Below are 9,697 nucleotides of genomic sequence, written 5' to 3'. Positions count from 1 at the left end.
TCTTCTTCTGATTCAGAATCAGAGTCATTGTGCTTTTTCTTCTTTACCTTCTTTTATGCTCCAAATCTTCTTTCAACCCTTTGAGTAGCTTCCACCAAGTTATTGAAATCATTTGCTCCAGCAAGTTGGTCACAGCATGCTATTGCGGTCCACAACTCCCTGTTGAGCCCTTTGCAAAAATAGTCTCCCAACTATTCTTCAGAAGGCCCATGTGGTGCTGCCAGCCTTTGATACAAAATTTTGAATTTCTGTGCGTAATCTTTCACTAGCAAATCTTTTGGCTTCATGTTGCGAAGCCTTTTAAGCACTGCCTCCTGTGTTTTTTCCTTGCGAAATCTTCCCAAGAAAGATACCTTCAGTTCCTCATATGTAGCAAAGTGTGGTAGCCCATACTACATGAACCATCTCATTGCTTTCCCCTCCATTGTGGCTGCAAACTACTCCTTCTTTACTGCATCTGCTAATCCCTGGAAACCACTTGCAATCCATCGGGTTTCGAACTGCCCTACATGACTGTCAAGGTCTTGTCCCTTTTTCCCTTTGAACTTTGCAACTTTTACCAATGGAGTTGGATTCGCCATGATGACAGGTGGTTGAATAGTTTGTCTCCTTCTTGGTTGAGGTGGCAATGGATTGAACAAATTTCTTCGAGCTGCAACACAAACTCGTGCTGCTATGTATGATCCATAGGTCATTATGATGAAGACTTCTGATGGTGACTCCGGGGTCAGGCTTGGATTTGCTCCCTCTGCTTCTAAATACTCTAAACTTTGAGTAGAATCCAGAGGATCCTTCCCTGCTCAGAATATAGTTGACGTTCTCACTGCTTTCACCATCTTGTTGTTGTTGTTGGGTATCAATTTGACTCGAGGCTTCGGACTTGACCCTCGCCCTGGTAAAATAAGTGTGACCTCTTCGGGTAGGAGTCTCATGTTCTCCTATGTCCCACATTTGCCACCTAGTCCTCCATGAAGGTAATGATCTAGACTTCACTTGCCAGACTTCTGGTCTTCTTTACGTGCTATCTTTCACATTGCTTGCTTATAGATTGTTCTGTACTTTACGACCATAGGCTTCTTGCTTTCGATTTGAAAGGAGATGGGCTTTGATATTTTAGTACATTTTTTGTTTTACCCCCCCTCATCCAAAAGACCCCCCCCTGGTGGTTTCACCTAGAGCACTTCTACATCAGATCTTAAGTAAATACTTCCATGAAGAACTCTAATGCAGAGTCTGAATACAATTCAATACAAGTCGAAACTAATTACAACTTAGAAATGCATTGCAGACATCAGATACAAAGTAGAAAATGATATCCATTCATTTATCATTATCGGATTACAGCAAAAGCTTACAATAGAATTGATAGACACAACATCATTGCAATCTGATTGATCTCGGAGTTCTGTTCTATTCACAAGATTCTCTAGCACGAGTCTGGTAGTTACATGCATATAACTGAATAACTAACCCCTAACAATGCTCCTCTCAATTGGAGTGAACCCAAAGATGGTTATAGGGACAAGATGGGTGTACACAAGTAAGAGGATGAGGGGACAAGAAAATTGTATGAACATATACAATGTGTGCAACTTAGCATGTGGTTTCACCATCCTAAGTTGCAAGGGGTTGCAAATCATCCTTCACCTTTTGGAACCCAAAAAAAAAAAGGGCAAAGGGAGGATGAAACTATGACAGGGAAAACATCCTCTTGGATCAAAGCATGGTCAAATTATTGATAACCAAGTGTTGCAGATGGTTGAGCCAAAGCGTAACAATCCATAAGTCATTGTAGACTATGTGTAGATTATGAAGCTAGATGTGAAGCTCATTGGGGTAACTAGAGGAACACTTTGAAAGGCTGTGACAAACAATGGTGTCACCAAGCTAATATAAATAGAAGCATCCAAAATATATTTTTGAAGAAGAATTGATTCTATCAACTAATGGGGGTTAGTGAAAGAGTATGTAGTGACTATTGATGACAGAGTGATCCAAGGGGTACATGAGATCACAAACTAGAGGGTAGGGAGCTTGTAGCTAAGAGATATGCTCTACTAGAGTGGCCCAAAAGTCTTAATAGGTATTATGGCCTTATAAGTTGCCTCATTATAGAGCACTTTTATTGATTTTACATGGAAGGCCTTGAAGTTTGAAAAATATGTATGCACAAGTAACATGAACTAAAAATATTTTGCAATAGGAGTGGTTGAACATCTACTAGCAAATTAAGTTAAACTAGCAAGTTGATCTCTGGCGCATTTACAAATCTCCCTATAAAAGATAATGCAATCCCTTCTTAAATTGGGTCCATAAATATTAAGCCCTTCAACTTGAGGGAACCCCAAGAGGAGGAGAATCCATTGAGCTACCCTATCTAGAATCAAGACATCATGTGCTATAATAAGGGTGTAGAGACTAAAATGCAATGTCTCCATGTGATCCAAGATAACTTGATTGAAATGCGTGTCTCCTAGCATACTACTTTTCAATGTTAGAGGAGAAGAATATCTATTGGTCCAAGGGTAACTAAAGATGAAGCTAGTCTCGAAATGACTCACTTCGTGTGATAGGTAGGGATCCCATTGGATATTCCAATTGACAACACTCATCAAAGAGGGAGGGGTGGTTGGAACTAAGGAAATAGATGAAAACTAGAGTAGAGAAATAATAACATATGTAGAGTAGTTTATGACCCAAAGTTGATCGTAGGGGATAGTTTGAAGGATCACATCCATGGTATTGTGCAAGATAAAACACACGATCATCTAGAATGTCAGATATTTGGTTCATGACTCCAACATCTTCCTCCTAGGTTCACACTTTGAGGTGATTAATATTGTTGCTACAAATGAAGGGTAGTTAGAAGTTGGGGAATCTCAAGGACTTGCCCAAATTGCTCCTCCAATAGAGTTTACAAGCTTAAAATACAATTCGGTAAGGCTGGGAAATTGGATGGTCCCTAACCACTAGTGTGTAAACACACGGTGTAAACACACGACGCTGACATGGCGCCTGTCTACTACAAAGGCCGCCCGCTCACACTGTTAGCATGATTTTGTGGGAAACTAGTCTATAAACACCCTAAGGCCTTAATATTAAGGGTAATTTTATCAATTGTCTCTTATTAGTGGTAGAAGTGTGTGGGTGAGTTTGGGCCGGTTCTCAATTTAGGCTCGAGAGGCAGCTCAGGACCTCATATATGGTCACCTCATATGGGGCATTGTTTAGCACTTCAAATAAAGATAGATCAACAAAAAAAAAAAAGACAATCTTTGGAAGGATTGACAATTCAAGCGGTTCACACATAGAGAGTAGTAGCTTTGGTAGTTGAGCGACAACTCAAGTAGTTCGCACATAGAGACTAGTAGCTCAAGTGGTGGAGCCCACCTGAGCTGGTTGACTGCATTTGATTCTCTCAGGAAGAACACCCCTAGCCTATTAGCATAGGCCTTGCAAGGGCCGTGTGTCCCTAAAGTGGGGGATGGGCATGTGTGTGCAGGGGGGGGATGGGCATGTGGAAAAAATTTTATTAAGTGCAATCCTAAAGTTTAATGTGCATCTTACAATTTCCCAAAAATCAGAGAATTTAAAGTAACATACGTGCATTTTGTCCTAAAAAGTATCAACAGCCTCTAATCCCACAACCAAGATTTCTCAAATTTAGTGGGGAAACATACACTACGTGTTGGCATAAACTATAGTAGGTGTCTAAGGTTCAAGCATGGGTTTGGCTAGTTGGATCTCTAGGCAATGGCCAGTGGGTAGCTCTTGGACTCACAACAAGTCATCAAGCTCTTTGCCTACTGGCTGGTAGTGCAGGTGACATCTTTGGATTGGTGGCTGTGATCAACTCGGTGCTAGCGACCTTGCACGGTGATCTTCTTGGCAGTTCATAATGTCTTCATAAGCTCTTAGCTATGTGTGTCACAGCTATCATGTTTGGAAGCCTGGTATTGTAAGCCACCGAGAAACCACCATGACAAGCCCCATAGGGATGATTGGTGGTCTTTTGATCTTTTTTTAGTTATAAGATAGGGGTTGTTTATGTGATCTCTGTCTGGGCTCTTCCTTCCATCAACATTTTAGCTCGTGACCTTAGGCGTGAATTATTTCTCTGCATGCATGCAATTACCAACAGTTGGTATCAGAGCAAGTTCAGGTGTTGCCTGTGCTTAGATGCTCTTGTGACATCGTGGAAGAACAATTCGAAGAAGATCACCCATATTCAATATTTTTAGAGCTCTAAGTTTTCTTAAGAAGCCTCAAAGTTCTTGAAGAAGGAAAGCTCTAGCTTAGACACTCTTGTTGAAATGTGCAGTCTAATTCTTCTACAATTGTAGTAGTCATGGATGCATAGAGCAAAACTACAAAGATGGGTTTGCCTGAAGCTTCTGTTGTGAAGTTGATGGTGGCAAGAACTTCCCCTCCTAGCAACTCTTTGTGCATTTGCTTCTTATGGAGAAAGGCTTGTGGGGTGTAGACACCATAATAAAAAAGAAGCCCGTCTTGAGAAGATGAATGCATGTGACCTCAAGAATGAGAAAGCCCTTGGTCTCTTGGGATGAGCTCTCGGGGTGGATTTCTTTCATCACATTAATATTCCAAAAACTATAGCACAGAACTAGACCATGCTCAAGGAGCTATTTGGATCTAGGGTGAAAAACTCCAAGATCATGCTCAAGCAAGAGTTGTTTGGTCTTCCAATGAGTATGATTAGATTGGCAAATGTTGTGATTAGGTAGACAAATGGTGACCATCATTTGGGTGGGCATGGATGCTTTAGAAAATGAGCTTTCAGGAGCCTCCAGTTAGCATCCCACATTAGCAGTTCTCATCTTGGCTTTCGCTTAATGTGTGCATGGGCAACCTTATCTTTCACCCTCATTGACTGATTTAAAAACGAGCTTGGGCTTGCACCCTAGTTTGTAAGATGTTGTCCTCATGCACCGGCTAGCGGTGATGTGGACCGACTTCGGCGATTGAATTTACCTCCTCCTGCCAGCATCATCGCTTGGGGTGCCAACTCCCTTTAAGAAGAAAACCTATCAAAACCTTGAGTATGAGATGAATTTAACAATATGCCATGAGTAGAAATTAGACAAATTAACATGGTTGTGTTCTACACTAAAAGAGCTTCAAATATGTCTTTACACCTTGAAATTTAGGTAAAGCATGGAAAAGTTATATTAATTTGAAAGGAGATGGGCTTTCATATTTTAGTGTATTTTTAAAATTGTATTTTTAAAATTTACCCCCCCATCAAAAGAACCCCCCACTTGGGCCTCACATATTATGAAAAAATATGTACAAATCTTAAAATCTTGCATATTTTTCAAGGTATCTTAAAATCTTGCATATTTTTTAAGGTATATACTGAATATTTTGAGGGAGGGGGACATGAGATTTTCATATTCTTCCCTTGCTTATTTGAATTTTTTAAAGGAAATCCATGTATATTCTATATGGACCTTGTCCCCCCCATACCTTGGATTTTGGATGAGGGAGGTAACATAATACATCTTGCCAGGCATCATCGCATCAAACTCGGTGGCGAGTGGAGTTGGAGGGTCGCTTTGGCGACACGACGTACATGTTTGATGCTCTACCGACATGTCATCGACTCTAGAGAACCGGATGTTTGGAACCCCCTACAAGTGTCATCGGAAGGCGGTGCCTCCTGGAAAGGTGCCGTGCATGGTGGAGATGCCTTTGCTGCTCTTAGACGCCAGTCTAAGGGGAAGGCCTCGAGGCACCCTAAGGGTGTTTATAGATCGCCCAAGTCCCCGCCCGCCAAGCTTTGTTGCAGGGGCGTGCTACCACATTTAAAAAGCTTATTGGATCCTTAAAAAAAGGAGGGTGGACAAAGTTAGGCAGCCAAGACCCCCCGCCCATGAGCATGGGCTGGGGTTTACATTGTTGAAAGCATTTATTGCTTAGGGGCTGGTGAATGATCCCGGCCCGCCATGGAGAAAAATAGCAACTTGCGGGGGGGGGGGGGTGGTTTGGTATGGAAAGACCCTAATAAAGAGAGAGTGTGTTTTGGAGCTTGAGGGGTCACTTTCTATGAATCTTGTAGAGTCATCCCAAACAAGAGTCTAGAGGGTCGCTGTCCCTAGCAAAATCCGTAGGGCAATCGTTTCTTTACAGAGAGGCATTATACACACAAAAAAGAGCGCACACACTCTACAAAGGCTTCTTCTTCCTCGCTTCCCGCTTCTCACCAGGTGCCATTCTCTTCCTTTTGATCTTCTCTTTGTCCGATTTCAATCTATGCATGCAGATGCTACTCGATACGATCGCTTTGGTTCCACGAGTTTCAGTAGACTCGCGAAAAGACTGATCACGAATATGTTCCATTCCGATTCATCTAGCAAAACAAGACAGAGTCATGGGACAGACTTAGCCGGGAGTCGCTCTGAAAATGAACACGTCCTGTGATGAGTTTTGCATTGCAGCCGTTGCACTGCTCTAAGAATTCGTGCATCTGAAATGGGTCAAGCTGGAGCGTTGTGTCAGATAAGTTTAATTGCGAGGGACTTGCGTATCCATGCTTATCAGACCTCCAGAGAATGCAGGCGTCACACGGCCTTGTTATTCATTGGAAGGGCCGAAAATATCCCTCTACTCATTCTCCTGCTGCGGCGTCAATTATCCCTTGGAACATGTGCTCATATTTACTGTATTCAGCGCGGAGTAGCAAGATATTTAGGAAAAGTTTTTAGACATTTTGGACTCTGGTTAGTCAAGAGTGAGGATATTCCTTTTGTATAATATTTAATTGGTAGCGTAGACGATGTAAGTCACCAAGGAAAGCCAAATTCTGGGGCTAATTTGGGCAGGTGACGATGCAAGGTAACCTTTGAAATTGATGATGCAAGATAACCTACAATGTAAAGAGAGCTTCAAACTTCGATGCTCGATAGGTGATTTTTAATGCACTATCTTTTCTTGTGGTGATAAACATGGTAGGCAGGAGTCGCCCTGCATCGTATGCAATAGTGACATTTGTTGTGAAAACGGATCTAAGTCTGGACACTTGTGAAGTGCGTGAGGTATTGGTATGCGACTACACAGGGGCAGCCCGTGCTAGGACCTAGGGGGTTTTGATGGAATCGGCAGGCGTGGGCCTATTGGACAAAGAACTTTCTGTTTGTCCTTTTTTCCAACTTCATGCTAATAAACCTTGAGAGATGGGAAGTAAGTCAAGAAATTCATAACTATATCTTCAACTTGTACAACTCTCAAAGTAGATTGAACTGCTATATGGTAGCCAAGGTACCTTGTCATTTGGTGTTTGGAAATCTATTGGAATCTCTAGCTCACCGAATGTTTTGCAAACACTTTGCTGAGTTTGGAAGAGAACCGAAGACCTTGTGCCAGCTTACACATTGACCTAATCGATGTAGTATTGGTGGAGAAGGCAATGAAGTCGCTGTAGTATTAGGGTCATACCAGTTAGAATTTAGAGCATCTCGTGTGTGGAGAGGAGCGCTTCTATGTGGGTGTGCCCGCCCTGGAAAAGAGTAGTTTACTCAGTTAGTTTGGGGCCTGTTTACCAGGGCATTTAGCTGAGGTTAGGGGTAAGTTAGAGGGCTGGTTAAGGGCCTGTTTCTGGCTGGTCTTGTGCCAGCTGGCCGGGGCTAACCAGGCCAGCATTGTGGCTGACCAAGATTGAGTGACACAGCTGACCAAGGTCGGGTCAGCCGACTTGACTTGGGTCGGGTCAAGCAGACCCACCACCTGACTGGGTCGGCTGTCTGCAGCCCTTACTTCCACATGATAAATAGGGTCACCTTGCCACATTTGGATCGTTCCATTTCATCCTTACACACACCGCATTGCATTTCCATGCCACAAATTAATTTTTCTTGCCTTGTTCTATGTTGTTCTCTCTCTCTCTCTCTCTCTCTCTCTCTGTGTCTTACAATGTGTGCAACATTGCCATGGTATCAAAACAGCAGGTCGTCTGGAAGCTTGGACCTGGAGAGAGTTTGGGACTGACATAGCAGAAGGCGTGAGCAGTTCGGAGTTTGTTGCTGGCTGAATCTAAGATATTGTCGCCGCCCAGATCCCACCCACCCTTACTGTATAACGCATGGATGAAACCATCGCCCGTGTCTTGATTGGGTGGTGTGCACAATATCGTGTGGCGTGGCCAGCTCGAGAAAAAGGTGAACCATAGTCGAAGGTGATCTGAGGACATGGCTATTTTGGGACGCATGCGACTGTTTGGAGAAGGCTGCTGCAGGCATGGACAGCAAGGGGTTCAGAATTGTTTGAAGAAGGTGTTAGTAGCATCCCTTCCTACATCCCCATCCAGCCTCCCTTCTCTCCTGTCCCTAACCACCCTCCCTATCGTCAGGGCTGTTCTTAAGCACAAGTGTGTGGATCTAAAGGCACCCCCGCATATGAGCAAGGAGGACAAACTCGACGGATCCAACTATGCTCATTTGGAGCTGAACATTCGGATTTGGTTGATTCACAAGGGTCTTTGAGAAATCGTTCAGGGCCATGAGTAGATCAACTTGACGGACAAAAGGATATCTGTATAGTTGGGATTGTCTTCGATACTTTTAAGAAGTACAACCTTCTTATCATCATCATGAGGAGGAGCTTTCAAGGCCGTGAGTTGTTATATGAGGATACCTAAAGCATTGAGATGGTCCGTCAAGGAGGAATCCTTAATGGACATCTTATAAAATTGCTGCTTTGAGAAAGAATTTTGAATTATTAAGATCTTCTCCAAATAGATCATTTAGATTGTCCCATACCTCTTTAGCTGTACTGTCAGAGATGATGAATATAATTGTTTGCATGACCCAAACCAATAATTGCAAGAGCTTGATCATTTTTTTCAGTCCATGTAATCACTGCAGCTGCATTTTCTTCAGGCTTGGTTTCGGTTCCCTTGACGACTTTCCACACTGTACCGCATAAGGATGAGGCTTATGACTGGATAATTTCTTGATCTGAGAAGCAAGACGAGGAGGTTCCATTGGTGGATACTGATAATAAGGCCGTGAATTTGAAGTGTCTTGTTTAGCAGCCCATGGGATAGCGTTGGATGAGACTTCACTTATAGATCAAGAATGAAGTCGGCAACGGCAGAATGGCAGTATCTCTAGCTGATCAAGAAGCTTGGGGCAGAGAGTAAACAAGATTATCAAGAGCCTAACAAACTAGTCAACTAAAAATTTGACTTCTCTTTATAACCTTAGAGAAAGGGCCTTAAGGACCAAGTATTAAAAGTACCACATGTCTTGGAACCTAGCAAGATAAAGAGACCTTTGAATGTGAAAAGGGGAAAAATTTTACCTACCATGTGTCATCCAATGGATAGACCTCAGAACCTTAGCAAAAAGAAACTCTGGCAAAAGAAAACAAAGTCGACGTGGATTTGAGTCAATGAAGATTCTATTAACACACCCAGCTTGTTAGGGACAGAGAGAATAGAATCCAGCAAAAGGACTACAAAGAAACGGAGAAGGTGGGCGTAGGTACCGTCTAGGAAGATGTTGACGAAGCTTCTTGCTTAGGTACTATCACGAGAACTTGCTCCTTAGAGCAGAATTGTTGCAACCTCCAGCAGATAGTGCGCAGGTCTAGCAGGCAGACCATGCGCCTGTCTAGTAGATAGATAGTACGCATGTTGAGCAGATAGTGCGCAGGTCTAGCAGGCAGACCATGCGCCTGT

General features: G+C 42.9%; 1 protein-coding gene across 2 annotated transcripts in view; it reads left to right on the top strand.

Annotated features, from left to right (window-relative positions):
* The first annotated feature begins 6,038 nt into the window (after window positions 1-6,038).
* The window catches only part of LOC147882000 (double-stranded RNA-binding protein 8-like), a 39,535-nt gene continuing 35,876 nt past the window's right edge, over window positions 6,039-9,697 (top strand). Inside the window, exon 1 of one of the 2 annotated variants that reach the window (XM_087401899.1) lies at window positions 6,039-6,227. The gene's annotated coding sequence lies outside the window, so the exon portion shown is untranslated. The remainder of the gene's footprint in view (window positions 6,228-9,697) is intronic. The other variant, XM_087401898.1, reaches the window with a different exon arrangement.

Source organism: Dipteris shenzhenensis, chromosome 30, assembly GCF_047967505.1.
Source record: "Dipteris shenzhenensis isolate YYH24624 ecotype China chromosome 30, Dip_SZ_1.0, whole genome shotgun sequence".
Classification (NCBI taxonomy): Eukaryota; Viridiplantae; Streptophyta; class Polypodiopsida; order Gleicheniales; family Dipteridaceae; genus Dipteris; species Dipteris shenzhenensis.
The sequence above is the reverse complement of the archived record's forward strand: the minus strand, read 5'-3'. Positions and strand labels throughout refer to the sequence as shown.